Below are 19307 nucleotides of genomic sequence, written 5' to 3'. Positions count from 1 at the left end.
GTGCTTTAGTACTAACCAGAGGAAATTAGGTGGCTATTTGTAAACCAATCAAGAGTCCTTAAACTCCATTATACAAATGATGCACTTCCCCCTTTGTATTGGGTCTAATGGCTTCACTCTTCAATAAAGCCGGGTCCTTTGGCACACACTCAGAAGACAGCCAGTGGTTTAGAGACAGATTGCTTTGAGGGCATTGGAGCAGCTGAGGGACTGAGTAACACTACTGAGAAAGGAAAAAGAGGACACTTCTGGAGTTAAAATAAGACAGTGCATCTTTGGAGGACATAGTGGCTGGCGACTGACAGAATTCTCAACATCTCAGGCTAACACATACTTCTTCAGTTTTCATTTGTATTTTGGAGGTGCTCTAGAAAACTTGGACAAAAATAATTAGAATTCAACTGTAGAGTGCGTTTTTAGCCAGCTCATATACAGGAAATTCTCTGTTGGTGTTAAGAACTGTTCTGATGTTCATTCCTTAAAGATTGCTCCTGTTCCCCCTTGGTCAGGATATAGGGGGAGGAATTAGTGATGAGTCCCTAATTTTCTTTATTTCAGTCCACACTCTAAAAGGGTTTAAATCATTTTGAGTTCCCGTAAGGTTTGAGGAGCTTGGGGTGTTTAAGTATGTTCTGGGCAGTGCCTGGCATTTTGCAAGAGACTGATGAGCGATAAGTAATGATAATCAGCACATCTCCTTTGCCAGTAGACCGGGAAGATCGCTGCTATCCTCTCAGCAAAGAGCAAACTAATAAGCAGGGATTCGGGCCAACCTCTCCTTTCCGCTGCAGCTTCTTGTTATTTACTCTGGCTTAATGAATGGCCACCAGCTGGCAGACACAACAGCTTCATAATATTTGCACACAATTTGTTTGGGTCGGTTTTTAATTTCTCTCTCCGCTTGAAGCTGGGGTTACCCGAAGGAGAATTCAGAGAAACTCTGCAGACAGACGAGCGGAAGATTTCGTTTTCCAGTGATTTCTGGGAGGAAATCTGGGAGGGGCAGGGTGAAATTGGGTACCATTTGGTTAAGGTCTAAAAAAAAAAAAATCATCCAGTGTGGGGGGCCAGGTGGTTCTTTAGTGGGAGGGCCACGCAAGACGAAACCAGATTTGGGGAAAGGAGGGAGAGGGAGAGAGAACGAGAGCAGGGCTAATGAATGAAGGGAATTCCGCTGAGCCTCCAAACCCTGTGCTCCCACCCCCCACCTAGCTCCGGGACGTTGCCTCGGGAGGAAAGCCCCGGAATCCCGAGCCAGCCCCACGCTGGGGCTTACCGGAGCCCGCGGACAGGCGCGCGGGGGCCGAGGCGGCGGGCGCCTGTCCCTTTAAGAGGCCGGTCTCCGGGCACCGCCGGCTCAGACGCCGGGACGTGCCGGGGGCCGCCCCGCCCCGAAGCCGCCCGTTTCCTGCCGGGCGGCGCGACGGCACCTGAACAACTGCGGCGGCGGCGGCGCCTCGGAGAGGGCGGCCCGGGCTGTACTGCCCGCGCCGCCGCGTCTTCCCGGTCTCCTTCCCCGGCTGCGCAGGGTAAGGGTGAGCAGGCCGCGGTGGGCCGGGCGCCGGCCGCACGGGGGAGGGCTGTGCCAGCCGCGGTGTCCCAGAGCGGGCCGGAGGGCCCCGCCGGACGGGGGGCGCGGCCCCGGGGCCCGGACACCTCCCGCCGCTTGTCGGTGCCCGCCGGCTAGGCCTCGGGCGCCGGGTCGCCGCGGTGGAGCTCCTGCCTGAGACGGGCCGCCGCGGCGGGCGGTCTCCGAGGGGCCGCTTGGTCTCGCCGGGCCGCCCAGGGCCCGACCCCGGCTCCGCCGCGGCGCCTGCGAGCGCGGCCGGGGAGTCCCCTGGGGACGTCTCCCGGTACGAGGTTGGCCGGAGAGGGCCCTGGGGTGACCGTGGCGTCTATTTTTAGCTGGGCCTGAGGGCCCCCAGGAGGAAGGCGGATTACCGTCTCCTCGGCCGGTGGACAGAGGGAGCCCGTCTCCGGCGGCGTCCCTGGGCCGGAGCTGGGCCATGCTTACGCCATGCTGGAATTTCAGTTCTCGCCGTCCCTCCGGATACTTAGGGAACCGGCGCTGGCCCCCTTCCCAGTGCTCCCTCCCACCGCCGTGTGTGTGCCCCGGGTCGCGGTGAGGGGCGGTTGGGTCTGGGAAAGCGGCGTGAGGGGAGTTTGGAAAAATGTGTGGACCGCCCCCGAGACAGGGAAGTTATCCCTTCCTCTCCCCGAGGGGTGTGTCTTCCTTAGTAATTCCCCCTCCCCCTTCGGTTTCCAACAATGAGATTTTTGGCGTTGGGGAGCTCGGCCGAAAACCCAAACCCGCAGCCTAGAAAAGTCGTTCGGTAATCAGACACCTGGTGTGGGATGTGCAGCCCCGCACGTTTGTCGTGAAGGAGCATGTGTGCACCAGAGACGGGCAGCTCCCGACGCGGGGAGCGGCATCCTAACCTCGTCCAGCTGCAGCTTGATTAGGTTAAAGAGCGGGCTGTTTAATTTTAGCCATTCCTTCTCCCGGGAGGAAGGAGGAATCAAAACTCGTATTTGGGCCTGTATCAGAGAAGGATTCCTTAGCAGACATGTGGACATGACACTGCCTAAAGAGCTAACTGTTTAAAGTTCTGGGGTTTTTCGAGATGATTTGTGGAAAGTCCTGAAAATTTTAGACACCGGTACCCTGCTATAGGTAAATACCTTAGGGTGTACGAAACACTTCGAATTGCGTAGGAATTGATTTAAAGTTTGAGTTCTTGCTAAATTATTAGGTCGCACTTGTTCTCTCTACCTCACCTAGCCGACAAATGGCAACACTGTCTCCAGCTTGGCTAAAACGGTTGCTGACGAGATTGGGATGATCTTCCCAAGAATAACACTGAGTACTCTGGAGTTGATTTGTATTTGGGGTAGACGTTCTTTGCTATAGACTTTCATATTTACTGTGTTATCTGATAAACAAGCTGCCCCCCCCCTTCTTTTAGTTTAGGATCTGACAAGAAATAGCTGGGTTTATTGTTTGTAGGTTCTAAGAAAAATTCATTTTCCTCTAACATTGAATTAGAAAGGACTTCTCAAATGTTGCAGCATGAGCAGTCCTAACAGTATCTGTGTCAGGTGTGCTTAGAGAATGAGGTATTCTGTTTACCTTTTTGAGACTCATACTGAAACTTAAAGTGTAAGAAAGCCTGATGAAAAATTTTCTTAAATGTATCAAGCACTTTAGAATTATAAAGGATATCAAGTATTATTTAACCCTTTCTTGGTGACAGGGTCAACATTTTGTTCCCAATTTAGTTTTTCTGTATCATCCCTTAGCATCAGTGTCTCTTTTGCTTGACCATGCAAGTGTTTTCTTGGGTCTCTTACCCCAAGTCTCCTTCCAGTTTGTAGGCCTTAATCTACTTTCAGTAGGGAAAACATTTTAATAATTAGATGTTAAATAACAGTCAATATGGCTTTTCTAATGGGCCTAAGAAGTGAAGGCTTTTTTGAGGCTTAATTTCTAAAGGACTGATGTTAAGATTGTTATTGTTATTGAAGTAAAAATTAAATTTTACTTGAAAAGATATGGAAGATGTATTTTTAATTAAATGTTTTTTATAATTTTTGTATAGCAAAGTTTTAATCTAAAAGATCTCAATACTTTGTAAAAATTTAAATTGTTAGTAAACTTAATGTTTCCAGGAAGGTTTTGGGTTTTTTAGGGATCTGACCTCTAATATGTAATAAAGAAATGTAGAAAGATCATGCTTTGCAGAAACATTCAAATATTCGAGGATAACATCTTAGAAGCTGCTTGTTCTTGTACTATTTATGTTTTTAATTATTTCGAAGGTAAATCTATAGTATACTTAGAGGTTAGAAGCAAGTAACTTGTTCTTTATAAATGACATTGATTACTCTTATGCATAAATAGAGTTGAATTTTATTGCTTTCTCTTTCAGTTTTTGTGAACATGACTTTGGATCTGATCTTAAAAATGTAGTTTATGTGCAAATCATAGGGGAAACATTGGTTTAGATAAGAGTATAAGCTACTTTTTTAATAAACAGAATTAAATAGGGGAAAAATCTTAACTACTGTGAACTAAGGAATTTGATTAACTTAACCTGCTGTATCTGAGCTCTAGAAAAAGAAAAGTAATGACAATTTATAATTGTTTGCATGCCAGGCTGTTTGACTTGCTGTTTAAATATTTTTTGGTCTTTGAGAGTGGTAGCAGTGCAAACCATTTAGGCTCCCCACCCCCCCATAGTATAGGCTTTAATGTTAAAAAGATAAAATAGGCAAAATGTACTTTTAGTACTAAGACTAGTTTTAGTAGAGACTCCAGTAGGAGATAGAGTATTCCTAGGAATTTAAGAAATGTTCCACTTCTTTTGAAAAAGTTGTGATTTAGTATTTCACGTAGCACCTTTACTATTACAAGCGGATTAAGAACTTTCAAATCTGGTTTCAGCAAAGTGATTTGTACACTAAGTGGAACTTAATTAGTTTATACTCCTCTCCTAGGACATTGCTTTTTGGGTTTCTCTCCTCACTAATTGCTTTGCTCTTTCTGCCTTATGATTCATTCTCTACTCTTGAAGTAGAAGTGCTCAGTCCTTGGTTCACTTTTCTTTTTATACTCCCCTGGTGATCTCATCCAAGTCATGGCTTTAAATACCTATATGCTGATGGCTTCCATATTTATATCTCCAGCCCAGGCTTTCCTTCTGTACTCCCAACAACCTGTTTTGCATTTCCACTTGTAGGTGAAGTAGTCAGCTCAAAGTGAACTTCCATTTTTCCCTTTTGAAACCTGCCTCAGGTGGTAGGCTCCATCTCATTTGATGGCAGCTCTATCCAGCATTCCGGCAGAAGAAAAGTCGGAGTCATTCCTGACTTATCTCTTTTATCTCTTACACTTGGCATTCTTGGCTCTATCTTAGCTTGGAAATATATCCAGAATCAAGTCACTTCTTACCACCTGTATTGCTCGCTGGGTTGGTCCAAGCCATCTTATCTTTAGCATAGATTTCTGCAATTAGCCTCTTGATTGGCCTTCTTCTTCCCTAGCCCCCTGTGGTCTTTTTCAACTCAGCAAACAGATCCTATCACCTCTCAAAACACTGCAGTGATTTCTCATATGCAGGGTAAAGGCCAAAGTCCCCATGGCCTGCAGTGCCTTACAGAATCTACTCTTCCCATTCTCCTTTACTTCTCAAGTAGCTACTACTCTGCCCCCTGCTTATTTCTCTCAAGCCCCACTTGCTGTCTTAAGGCCTTTAAATTGACTGTTGTCCCTCCTTGGTTATTTTTCCCTAAGATATCAGCATGGCCGACTCTCTAGTCTCCTTCAAATCTTTGTTCTTCAAATGTTTTTCAAAATGTCTATCTTACTGCTTTATTTAAAGCTGCACTCCCTTGGGGCGCCTGGGTGGCTCAGTTGGTTAAGCGCTCAACTCTTGGTTTTGGCTCAGGTCCTCATCTCAGGGTGATGATGCAGCCCCCTAGTGGGGCTCCGAGGTCAGTTGGGGAGTCTCCTCTAGATTCTCTCTCCCTCTCTCCCTCTCTCTCTCAAATAAATGAATCTTAAAAAAAAAAAAAAAAAAAAAGCTGCACTCCCCTACTTAATGAGTCTTGTATCCTGCTCTATTTTCTAACTGTGGCACTTGTCACCTTCCTACATACTATATAATTTCCTTGTTGATTGCGTTCATGGTCTCTCCTCTCTGCCCCCAACACAAACTATAATGTAACCTCTTTGAAGGCAGGGCTTTTTGTCTGTTTTGTTTGTTGATGGATCCTAAGGCTCTCGGGCAGGTGTTCAATAAAGATTTATTAAATATCTGTTCATTATAAGTGATTTAAATCCTATCCTGCAGTTTCTTACTGTGATGGATACCGCATTCTTGAACACATGGAGTTTTTAGTTTCCTCCTTTCCTAGGAACAGAGAATAGAAGAAAAGTGGCAGGAGGCCTTTGGGAACCCCTTGTTGGAGGTAGTGATGTTAGAATGTTGTGGAGATCTTCTGGACCTTCCCTGTGTGATTAGGACTATTGGTTAGGTAACTTAAAAAGTTGGTTAAAACAAGAACTCAAATATCTGTGTACCTTAAGTGTTTCGTTTTAGCATAAAACATTTATTTTTGTCTTTTTATTTGGATCAATTTCTTGTCTTTGAGTAGGGGTTACTGATCTTTTTTCTATAAATTATACCCTAAAAGCATTGCCTATGGTTTCTAGTATTGGTTTCTTTAAAATGGAATGAAAATGTAGGCACTGGGAAACTTTCCAAGTTAAAAATCATTCTAGATTTTCCACTCATTCATTAAAGCGTTCCAAAGGATGTAACTTAGTTTTTATAGAAATAACAGCTTCTGTTTTTATTCTATTTAATGAATTTATAGAAATAAACGAGTATATAGGAGAGTAGACTGCTCACCAGAAACTTTTAGCTTTCTGTAGATGCTAGCCCATGTATTTTTACCAAGGGGAGAAATGTCATTTACTCTAGTGAGAGAGGTCCTTTAAGATAGCTTCCATATTGAATAGGTTTCATGGGGGCTATAGGATCCTAGCTGCCTACTCTTACTGGAAGAAAATGTCCTTTATCTACATTTCTTTATTTTGACTGGTCAGTAACATTTATGATTAGTTATCAGAACTTAAATGATTTTCAGTAATTGTCTATCAAGAGACTTGATGATATGCTACATTCTCACTGGAAAATTTGGGACAGTTATTACTTACTTTTGCACATGAGTCATTTAAGTTGTCAGGGGAACAGTCTGGCCTGGTGTAATAAGCTGGAAGTCAATACTTAGGAGACCTACAGGTCCTAAACTTTAATAACTCCAAGATTTTATGCAAGTTTCTTTTTTCTCAGTACTTTATATAATGTGTGATGTAATGGAAAAAGCATGGTAGGGAGTCTGCAGAGCTTAGGTTTGGTTTTGCTAGTTAGTACCACTTACTGTATGTGTGAACTAAACTATCTTACTTAACCTGCCTAAGGCTCATTTGCCTTGCTTGTATTTTCTTACTAGTTGCTGCGTAAGTGATAGCTAATTATTGGAGTGCTTATTTGCTGTATGTCTCTGTAAACACTTTATGTACAGTATCATATTTAATCCTTTCAAACAGTTTTATGAGATAGGTACTATTTAGTGGAAACTAGGGAGACAGGTTAAATAATTTGTCCAAAGAGCAAGTAAGAGGAGGAACCTGAATGTAAACTGAGGTATTCTGACTCTAGAGTCTGTCCTCACTCGTTGAGCTGTTTTGTAAGTATGCTTTCGATAAATAAATAAATAAAATAAAATAATATAATGGGGTGCCCGCTGGCTCCGTTGGTGGAGTGTGCCACTCTTTACCTTGGGGTCGTGAGTTCAAGCCCCACGTTGGGTAGAGAGATTACTTAAAAAAATTAAAATAAGGTGCTGTCTATGTGCAATTATCTGTTAGGTGTTAGAAAGCTACATTAGGTTATACAGATTTTTTTCTCCCTGAGTTGGAGGATTGGCTCTTAACGTTAGTGACTTAAATTTGAGAACTTGAAATTTTTCAAGTGGAGAAAATAGTAAAAGCAACTTAAAACCAAATGCTATAAAATGTTTTATGTAGAAAATAGGTAGATTATGATCTTTCTAGATTCTAAGAAAATTTTTGTTTCAATTCCTGTGAATGTGTATTATGAGTTACTGCTGTGTGATCTTATAGGCATCGCTCAGTGATTATATCAGAAAGGCCAACCCTTATCACCCTGCCTAAAATACTCTTTCTATTCTTTCTCCCAGCCTTATTTTTCTTCACTGATCAGTTACTACCTACCATTATAGTATATGCTTATTTATATTGCTTGATAGCTGTCTCACCTATAAGAATATAAGCACTATGAAGTGGGGAATTTGTCTTGTTTACCACTTAATGATATCTCTGGTTAGGTGGTGTTCAATAAATGAGTTGCTTGATTGAACATGGTTAGGGCTCACTGAGCCTTCTGCTTGTCATTTGTGCCATTCTCCTCTGTTAGCATGGCTAGTTGATTTACATGAAATGTCATGTAAAATGAGACTTCAAGAATAAGGGTTTCAGGGTTACTCTTGAGAGCGGAATGGAAAGCTGTTTAATACACGTATTTCGGCAGAAATAGATCTGTGTGTAGTACCAGTTAACTTTGTTGACAGTAATGTAAGTGTTGCATACATAGTTTAGTGATTATATGTGTTTAGATGTAATTATCTTTGAAATAAACTTGAACAAGCTAAGCTGTACGATGAAAGCTCCCAAGTGTTCTGAACGCTATGTTGGTGAACATTTAAGATATTACCTTATATTTTTAATATCCACACACAGGTTGAATTCATTTATGTTGCTTTTGACCTGTACTTACTTAGTTTATTGGGAAGTCATGTTTATTTGAAATATGCTCTATAATTCCTTTACAGTTTTCATAACCTGAATGCCTGAGGTTGACTGACAGTTATGATTTCTGTGACGTGAATTTCTCAAGCTTGTCATATCATTTGGTACTCTTCATTTCTGGGTACAGTTTCAGGTACTGTGGTGTATATAATACTTGTGGTTGTTACACTGTTGCTGATGAATGGGAGTAATTTTTTAAATCGCTTTCAGTTTGACCTAGATGTTAACTGTAATTTTAAGTTTAAATTGGATCCTTTGTAAGAGTGACTTCATTCTTTTGTTCCTTTGATGGTTGGGGGTGGGGCATTGTCCAAAAAATTGCATTATTTTTAACCTGAATGAAGTCTTTCTGAACTTGAAATTTTTGGAGCACTTTTCAAGTAAAATACACATTTAAGATTAGCCTTGGAATTATATGTTAAATATAACCCATGCATTTACCTTGTCTGATAGGGGCAGGGGAGAAAAGAAATACTTCATAAATAGTAAATAACTGTAGAATGAGCAAGGCTGAATTCTAGTCTGCCTGTCTAGCATTATTTATCTGGCATAAATTGAGGAATTATATTCCATATTCTTTCAGTTTTATTTGAGCAGACATCCCAGCAGCATTAAAAATAACGTACTACTATTTTTTTTTTTAAGATTTTATTTTATTTTTTTTTTAAGTAATCTCTACACCCAACATGGGGCTTGAACTCACAGCCCCGAGATAAAGAGTCTGTCACTCCACTGCCTGAGCTAGCCAGGTGCCCCTAAAATAACACACTACTTTTTGTGTAAGGAGTTTTAGTTATTACTTTGGGTTACTATATTTGATTTCTTAAGATAGCTTTGTGCTAGGTCAAGAAAATACTGGGTATTTTTGGTAAAGATTTTAGAAATTTCTTATTTTATATTTTGAAGTATTTGCTTTTATTTTTTTGGGAGGGAGGGATTTGTTCCAAAGTATAACTTTCTAGAGGTATTCAGCACTGTCATAATTATGTTGTATAAATTTAAGAAGCAGGGAAGGCTATGCCTGTTTGCTTGTTAGTTTTAAATTTACGTTTACCTCTTTGTACTTGTCATCTTTTTATTTTGTTGAAAGTTAAAACAAATATTGAGGGGTGCCTGGGTGGCTCAGTCGGTTAAGTGTCTGACTTTGGCTCAGGTCATGATCCCAGGGTCCTGGAATTGAGCCCCATATTAAGGTCCCTGCTCTGTAAGGAGACTGCTTCTCTCCACCCCCCTTCCCTACCACTCCCCCTCCTTGTGTGGGCTTTCTCTCTCTCTCAAATAAAACAAAGACTGAATGATTCAGGTGTACAAGAGAGTATAGAATGTGTCTGTACAATTTAAAGATTAAATAAAAAAAAAATACCCTGTACCAAATACCTGTGTACCTTTCATTCAACTTTGTTTAAAATTTTTTTCTTTTAAAATTAAGTACATAAAAATAGTATTTATAAGTAAGGTACATGTAAGATAAAGAGTAAGGATACAGTAAACAGCTTTGTACCTAATCCCCAGTTCAAGAACATTATCCTGACTTTTAATTTCTTTATGTGCTCTTCTCCTCCAGAAGTAACCATTTTATTTGCTTTTTCTTTAGTTTTGCCACATATATTTGTATACCTAAAATATTTTTTTGTTTTGTTTTTGAACTTTATAAATGAGATTCTTTTGTATGAGTTTATTTGCAACTTCCTTTTTACCCTCAGCTTTATGGTCCTGACATTCTTCAACCATGTTATATATAGCTCTACTTCATTCACTTTCTTTTTTTTTTTTTTTTTTTTTTTTAAAGATTTTATTTATTTATTTGACAGAGATAGAGACAGCCAGCGAGAGAGGGAACACAGGCAGGGGGAGTGGGAGAGGAAGCAGCAGGCTCATAGCGGAGGAGCCTGATGTGGGGCTCGATCCCATAACACCGGAATCACGCCCTGAGCCGAAGGCAGAAGCTTAACCGCTGTGCCACCCAGGCGCCCCTACTTCATTCACTTTCACTGCTGTGTGGAATTTCATTGTATGAATATTTTTCACTTTATTACCTGTTCATGGGCATTTAGGTTGTTTCCACTTTTCTTTTGCTATTGTAAAAAAGGATGCTGTGAACACCCTGCATAGGTCTCTTGGTACACTTGCATGCCTAAGTGTCTCCAGGATAGTGTTTTAAAAAACATTTTTGTTACTACTTTAATAAATTTTACATTATGAGACTCAGTACATTATCAGATGTGCCACATCTATAACAAAAAAAGTTTGTTAAAAAAAATGCCTGTGTGATTCTAGTCCATTTCATTAAAGATAAGAATAGTGATTAAGACCCACTGAGTTGATTTTTGCTATCCACTAATGAGCTGAGATTTGCAGTTCAAGCATATTGTTTTGGAGCTCCTGTTTACACTAGGAGTGGGATTGCGGAATTGTAGGAGGGGTTCATTTTCAGCTTTATTAGGTAGTGCCAAGATGTTTTCCATTGTTTTTGTACCAGTTTATTCCCCTCACTAATATATACATGTGATGGCTCACATTCTTGCCTATACTTGATAATTGGCAAATACTACAGTTAGATACCCTAATGAAATGATACCTTGTAGGTTTTGCATTTCTGTTTACTGAGAGGAAACATCTTTTCTAATGTTGGCTGCAGTGGCTGTTTATTTTTCTGTTGGGTTGTTCTTTATGATTGAGAGGAGTTCTGTGTATATGTTCTGAATATTCTTTGTTGACTAGTACCACAAATGTCTTCTCCCACTTTGTGGCTTCTTTTGTGTGTGTGTGTGTCTTCTTATATATTGTCTTAGTAAAAGTTAAAAATTTTAATGTAGTTCAATTTATCAGTATTTTCTTTTTATGATTTATACTTTGTGTCTTAAGAAATTCTTCCCTACTTCAAGGTTATAAAGATATTCTTACATGTCCTTTTATGTTGCCTTTCACAATTCTTTGCCTGGAATTGATTTTTGTTATTTCTCTTTATGCTACTGTTTTCTCTAAAATTTTACTACTTAGCATTTCAGTTTGTTTTTTTAAGGCTAAAATGTGTGAATTTACTAGATGCTTTGAAATAAGTCTTTGAGTTACCAGTTTTTATTCAGTGTCCACAGCTTGCTTTTATAGAGTGGTAAGAAAATAATTATGTAAGAATGTTAAAATATGGATAGAGTTTAAGTTTAGATAACTTTGAAGTCTCCACTCACCCCATGTGACTTTATAAGAGATTTGTAAATATTTTAGCGATGGTAGTGTTTGCAGCATGTAGTTTCCTTAAGTTACGGACATTTGTTGTGAAGCAGTCTGGTTAATTATTTCCTGAAGTAGCAGCTCTTTGTGCTTGATATTTTACAATTTCACCTCAGTGCACTGTAAGAGTGGAAAAACTTCTATATGTCTTTGTACTAAGAGTATACGTATACTCTGAGGAATCCAATCTTCAAGTTAGGAAAATTCTCAGCTCTTTAAATTCGGTGTGTGTTATTTTCATTTCTCTTTTGAAAGACCTAAGTTGGGGTCTTTGTATCTTAATTGTTCTTTCAGTTTTTTTCTCTTTATTTTTCTATGCCTCATACTAGGTGAATTCAGTACTACTATGTAGCAGTTTACCAGTTCTACTCTATTCAGTATAGACTTTATTTTGTCTGTTGAGTCTATATGCCAGTATCTACAGTTTTCATTTCTTATATTTGGACTTGCTTTTTCATATACACCTATTTCAGTTCTTTCTGTTTTTGTTCTGTTATCTTTTTGCTACTTAGAAAAGGGGTCTCTTATCTCTCTGACATCTTCAGCATGTTCAAATTTAAAAATCTTTGGGAAGACTGTTTCATAAAACTAATACCATTTGGTGTTAATTAATTTTTTTATTGATCTTCCCCTCCCTCCTCCATCATTGAAATGATGTGTGGTTTGAAATTTTGGTTAGGCTTATTTTGAGTGGAGATTATTTTAAACTTTTTTTTCCATCATTGCTAACGCCCTGTACCTCTCTTCCCAAGTTATTTAGTTTCTACCAGGCCCACTGTGCCTCTAGACACAGTATTTAAAAAAAAGCAAAGTGGATAGATGTTTTTAATATGCAATCATGTACTAAGAAGGAGATGATTATATATGTATTGCTCTTACTAAAAGTAGAATGAAGTTTGAAAAATGATGACTATCCATGGGGGAGAGAAGCATAGTATAGAAAAGCACAAGGGTATAATCTGTGCTTTGAATTTTTCTTTTTCTGAAGACTTGACTTTGGAGCCATTTAAATATTTTACATAATTATTAAAAAAAATTTAAAAATCCCAAAAATCAAAAGTAAAATGAAACCACTGAATCTTACTTGTATTCACTTGTGAACACCAGAGTGAACTATGCCATGTGACTTTAAAACGTGGTAATTTGACTGTATGTCCCAATTAGAATATACCCTAGGAAGAGAGTGGAGGAGGGATGGCAAAAAAGGAAAACAAATCTTCGACTATTATAGTCATAATTTTGGTAGTAATGTGTACATTACGGGCTAAATGAAATGAGTGATTACGTTGGTATTATTGAAAACTGAGATTTTTAGCATTGTTGAAAACTGATGTAGTGTTAAGGTCAGTGAAATTAAGTAAAATTTCCGTAGTACTAAATTGGAATGAAAGGATCTGTATGAGTCATGCAGTAATTTAGCTTATTAAAAATGTATGCATTTTCTGGCCCCAAAGACCCAGAAACAATGATCAACCTAGTAGCAAAAAAACATTCCTGGTCCCTAAATTGTGGTCTTTAAATACCTTTCACAATAAAAGTAAACTAGTGCTTAGAATGGCCATTTTCTAAGGCAGGAAATGTATGAAACAAACCTACAGATTAATGATTAATTTCTGTTACAATATTACTGCAAGGTTAGAGACAATATACATTTATTATACCATGGTTTCTATGGGTCAGGAATTTGCTTAACTGGGTCCTCTGCTTAACTGGGTCTACAGTGTTTCACAAAGCTGCTATTACCGTGTTGACCAAGGCTTGGGCCCCGTCGGAAGCTTAGCTGGGGGAAGATCTGCTTCCAAGTTCATGTGGTTGTTGGTAGCTTTTGGATCCTTGAAAGTTGCCTAAGTGGAAGCCTCAGTTTCTTGCTGGTTGTTGTCTAGGAGGATGTTCTCATCTTATCTCCTTGCCATATGTCCCTCTCCATAGGCAGCTTATAACATGGAAGCTTCTTCAAAGCCATTAAGGAAGAGAAAGTGTGTCCTAGTAACATCGGTTACAGTCTTAGGTAATGTAATCATGTATATGTAATCACTTTTGATCCTGTCACTTTTGCCCTACTTTACTGATTAGAAGCAAGTCAGTTCTCAATAGGAGGAGATTGCACAAGGGTGAGAACACCATGAGGCAGGGACCATGGGGACCACTCTAGAGTCTGTTTGCCACAGCCTAGAACATATCCGAAGTAATAGAGAGGTCCAAAACTATGAGAGTAGTGTCAAAACAACACAGGAGCCATCCTGAATAATATCCCATTGGCCAAAAAGGGGGGAATTTGAACATTAATAAAGATAGTAATTAATGAATTAAGACCAATCAGATGTTTAATCTATGAATTCAAGATACTAAAACATTAAAAAAAAAAACCCCATTAATTAGTTGCTATTAGACCAGCTTATTATTTTGACAACTGGTAAATAAAGAAAAATAAACATTTGTCCAACTCACATGATTTGTGTCTCAGGGTAACCAAATAGATCAGAAGAGAAATTTCTATAGATGTATTCTACCTAATCAAGAAAGAATAATAGAATACCACCATTTTGTATCTCTTAAGACTGTCTAGGCAAAGATCACCAGTAGCTTCTATTGTCACTACAAAGGGGGAGACGTCTGGACATTAGATACGTACTTCTAGAAGTATGCCACGCTGTCTATGCCATAGTCATACACTCAACTCATAATCCTGAATCTGATGTAGCGTTATTTTTTTTAAAGATTTATTTATTTGAGATAGAGCAGAGCAGAGAGGAGCAGAGGGAGGGAGAAACTTAAACAGACCCATGCTGAGCACAGAGCCTGATGCGGGGCTCCATCTCATGACCCTGAGATCAGGACTTGAGCGGAAACCGAGAGTTGGTCGCTTAACCGACTGCGCCACCTAGGTGCCCCCTGATGTAGCCTTTACATTTACCAATTTATAGGAAATAAAAGGACAAAAAACTTGTTAAATACTATGAAGAAGCCATCAGCAAAATTCATACTGGGAATCCCTATAGGACCAACTGGTTTTTCTAACCCCAAATTCTAAGAATGATAAACTGAATAATAAAAAGAGAAACCAAGATGATAAATGAATCAGTCAACATAAAATAACTGAAAAGATATTTACAAAGTAGTTGGGTTGATGTGAATACTGGCTTACTACTTGATATTAAGGAGTTGTTAATTTAAAATTGGCTGTAAGAGTAGATGTTTTGTCTTCTTTCCTCTCCAGGTTCAGAGCTTTTATAAAGCTGTAACTCTAGGTAATAGGTTTGCAGCCTGATTATTTTTTATCTCCTTTCTCTTCCTCTCCTCTCCTTCCCATTTTCTCCTCCTCCCTGTCCCCACAACCTGTGCAAATCTTACTCCCATTCCTACCCCTTAGTGTCAAGTAGTGAATCTGGTTCACTTCTGTTGCTGTTATCTGCAGGAGCTGAATTTCTGACCTTTTGCTTCCTAGAGTCAGTATCTGGTCATCTTCCCCATTCTTTCTTTCCTATACTGCATTTAGGTATTGGTTACTGTTTTGGATTTTTATTGTTTCTGACTCAGGGAGATGTTATTTTAGTTTTGAGTTCAGCCATATCTTTTGTTAATCTCTTTTTGTGTTTATCTATCATTTCAAATGTTTGGAATAGAACCATCCTTACCAGAAGTCTTCATCTTCTTTTTTACCTGTTATAATCCTAATTTGTTTTTTGATGCTCAGCCCACAGTACCCTGACTGCTCTAGTTCTGTTATCTGTTCTCTTGCTTTGTGCAACTCTGCCTTCTTTTAATCTTGTTGGGTATTTTTCAACTCTATAATAGAGAACAAATCTGATTTTAGTATCATACTAATTTGTTATGATTGCAATCATTTAAAATTCATAAGCCTTGAAGTGTGATTCTTGTTCCTGCTAGTTGATATCACTCATCCCATGCTTCTTTAGTCTGTTTTGGAGTGTAGATATCCTTTGCTAGTCTAACTGAAGCTGAATAATTTTTTTCTTTTCAAGGTAGAACTGGTATCTCTTGCTGCCTTAATTCTTGTTGCTTGTTGCCTCAAACTCAGAAACTATGCTTTGTTTAATGTCTTGAATTCATTCTTGAAAACCCTGCTGCCAAGTGAAAAGCCATTACATGAAAACGTATTTCCATTAATAAAAAAATTTAAAAAAAAAAGATTTTATGTGTTTATTTGAGAGAGAGCACAAGTAGTGGGCAGAGGCGGGGAAGGAGAGTGGGGGAGGAGGGGTGGGAGAGGGAGAGAAGAGAGCCTGATGTGGGACTGGATATTAGGACCCTGGGATCATGACCTGAGCCAAAGTAGACACTTAACTGACTGAGCCACCCACGCGCCCCTCCGTTAATTTTAATGGGAAATTATGCTGTTTTCCATCTCAACCGACCAACTTCTCACATAAGAAAATATTAATTTAGCAATGAAGGTGAGTTTCTGTAAATATAAACAATTTGAAAATAATTATACTTTGAATGTAAAGTGTAATTGATAAAGGTATACTGTACTTGCCAGAAGTGGAAGAGAAAACTTGGTGATGGTGGTGGTCAGTGGGGTGTTTACTCCCTGGAAAGTTTATTCTTTTTGTACCATTTTCTTCACTCATGTCAGCCTTTTTGATGCTCAGGGTTATCTTGCATTTTACCTGCACTTAAAAGTCAAATTTGGCACAGATAAGCACCTTCAGGGGAATAAAAGCCAAACAGAAGTCCTTTAAACAGCGTGGAAATAGAACACAGGCGGAAAAGACTGAAGAGTTCTAGGAGATGATAGCTTTGCATTCCCCTTGATATGTATGCAAGGCAAAATGTTCTGGGTTTATCCAATTGTATGTAGTACGTGGATATCTGTATATAACTGGAAACCATTATGTTGAATAAGTTTCTGAGTGTGTCTTTGGCTGAAATCATAATGTTGAAATTTCATTTTAAAATATTGATTTTGTGTGTGTTTTAGGTGAACAATCACTAATACCAAAAAAAAAAAAAAAGAAAGAAAAACCATTGTTAGAAAAGGTAATGAAAGCGCTTAGTGGCAAAGGATAAAAAGTCTTTTTTTTTTTTTTTTTAAGAATTATTTTAGAGAGAGCAAGTGAGAAGGGGTGGGGGGGAGAGAGAATCTCAAGCAGACTCCTGCTGAGCATGGAGCCTAATGCCGGGCTCGACCTCACCACACAGTGAGATCATGACCTGAGCCAAAATCAAGAGTTAGACGCATAACCAACTGAGCCACCCAGGCGCCCCTAGGAATCTTTTTTTTTTTTTTTAAAGATTTTATTTATTTGAGAGAGAGCACAGGCAGAGGGAGTGGCAGGCAGAGGGAGAAGCAGGCTCCCCACTGAGCAAGAGCGGGATGTAGGACTGGATCCCAGGACCCTGGGATCATGACCTGAGCTGAAGGCAGACACTGCGCCATCTAGGTGCCCCCAGTATGGGCATTTTACAATATTCATCTATTCTGTGAACATTTGATATGTCTCCATTTGTCTGTATCATCTTCAGTTCTTTCATTGGTCTCCACCTTTCAGTGTATACATCTTTCACTTATTGGTTATGTTTATTGAGTAGTGTTTCTGGTGCTGTTATCAATGGGATTGTTTTCTTGTGGGTATATTTTAGATTTCTGATATCACCTTTGAAGCTCTTAAATATTTCTGTTGTCTGGAAGCGAGGCTTGGTAATCACAATTTTGAAGGTTGACTATTCAAAGCTTTGATTATGTTAACCTACAAAGCAGCTTTGAGTGTGGAAGTTCAGTTGGTGAAATCTCAGAGACTTGACTTTTTCTTGGAGACTATTCTTAGTAAGGTAACTTTTCTCACTTTTTTGTTTAGGTTGTTTATTGGAAGTCAAAAGAATAGCATCAACAGCAAAAAAACAAAAAACAAAAAACAAAAAACCCAAAAAACAAAACAACAAAAATAAAAAACAATAAAATAAATAAAAACAAAACAAAAAAAAACCAAAAACAAAAAAATAAAAACAAAAAAAAACACAAAAAATAAAACCCGAAACAAAACTTGTTTCTTTTGTTTTTTGTTTTAGGTGTTCCAGATTTAAATGTTCGTTAAAATACATAACCTGCACTTCCAACTTATGGTAGTTTTATCTGGACTTTTTAATTTTTAACTTTCTGTTATATATTCCTTTTGCAGCTTCAAGAACGTTATAATGAAGTCCGTATTATGATAAAAAGTCCTTGATTTTTGTTTTCCGGAGTACTAGTGAACACAGAGAGGATTAATGTGTATTATATTTATGAAGGTTTATTTTGAAAGAAAATCCTGAGGGAGGAGCTCCTAAGGACTACATGTATAAAGTTATTTATGTTTTGATATTATTTGTGTCTTGAAGAAAACCTTTTTTTTCTTTCCAGATTTAGGCTGGTTGCCTTTTAGTCATTTACTATTTGACAGTGCAATGCGTTGAGCACCACACTGGGCTTACAAACAGTAGGTAGGAGAGAACATACAGATTAGTAGGAAAGTCACTCCTTCGGTATGTTAAACTTTCAGTAGTATAAAGTAAACCTTTTTGTAAGTAAGTAAAAATCTTAAGTGAATGTTTTTTTAAACTGTAGTTCTCAAGGTACAATTTCAGAGAAGGGTGACTATATAAGATTGTGAAATGGGAATGGGAGAATATTCTTAATTTTTTAAAGATTGTTTAACTCCAATGTAGGTTAATAATTTATTATGTAGGTGATGTTCCAGGAAAATATGAGTATATTAAATATAAGTAGTTGCCTTGCCGTTTTTTGGTTCTGTCAATTTATATGTGCTTGCAGTTTGGATATGTGTAAGATTTTGCTATTCACAATTTTGCTATTTGTGTAGACTTTATATCTTTGCTTTCTCTTAAGTACAAGAGGTGGGAGTTTGTGGAATGACATTAAAAAATTGAAATACAGACTGCAGAAGTATAGAAATTGAAATGTAGACTGAAGAATAGATTGTATTGTCTTAGAAAAAATAATCAGGCTTTTACTGTTTGGTGCACTTGATTGTAAAATACTGTGAAGTTTTGTTCTAATTTTATATGGTTTCGTATTTGGAAGCTCTGAACACTATAATTGAGGGGCCAGAAAGAGAAAGTTGTTTGCTAGCACTTTTCTCCCTGGCTTCCTGAAAAGTTTATTAGGAGAAAGGTCAGCTGTAATCCCTAAGGTACTGAAAGAGGTTTGTAATATTCCCAGTCATATTCTGATAGGAAGTATTGCTCATTTTAAAAACTACATTTTGGATTATTAAATTTCATATCAGTATTGTTAATTGTTTGCTAACATTAGCAGTTGGTTTTGTACACATAGCTATAGTCTTTTCTGCTTCTGAAAACTAGATATTCCAATGGTTAGCTGGATCTGGAGTTCTGTGTTAATGGTGATTTTTTCTATGGAGATTTTATTTTATTTTATTTTTTTATTTTTTTTTTTTAAAGATTTTTTATTTATTTATTCAACAGAGATAGAGACAGCCAGCGAGAGAGGGAACACAAGCAGGGGGAGTGGGAGAGGAAGAAGCAGGCTCATAGCGGAGGAGCCTGATGTGGGGCTCGATCCCATAACGCCGGGATCACGCCCTGAGCCGAAGGCAGACGCTTAACCGCTGTGCCACCCAGGCGCCCCTCTATGGAGATTTTAATCCATTCTTTGGCTTCTATTGCTGAGTAATATGTACGTCTAATTTAATTTCTTTAT

The 19307-nt window shown here is 38.7% G+C and overlaps 1 protein-coding gene across 5 annotated transcripts in view; it reads left to right on the top strand.

The window, feature by feature from the left end:
- The first annotated feature begins 1372 nt into the window (after nt 1-1372).
- KTN1 (kinectin 1) overlaps nt 1373-19307 on the top strand; it is a 101474-nt gene continuing 83539 nt past the window's right edge. For 4 of the 5 annotated variants that reach the window (XM_045810567.2, XM_045810566.2, XM_045810565.2 and 1 more), the window contains exon 1: nt 1373-1529. The gene's annotated coding sequence lies outside the window, so the exon portion shown is untranslated. Of the gene's footprint in view, nt 1530-19132; nt 19284-19307 lie in introns of those variants that run through there. The other variant, XM_045810564.2, reaches the window with a different exon arrangement.

Source organism: Ursus americanus, chromosome 26, assembly GCF_024610735.1.
Source record: "Ursus americanus isolate L20-20 chromosome 26, mUrsAme1.1.p, whole genome shotgun sequence".
Lineage (NCBI taxonomy): Eukaryota > Metazoa > Chordata > Mammalia > Carnivora > Ursidae > Ursus > Ursus americanus.
The sequence above is the reverse complement of the archived record's forward strand: the minus strand, read 5'-3'. Positions and strand labels throughout refer to the sequence as shown.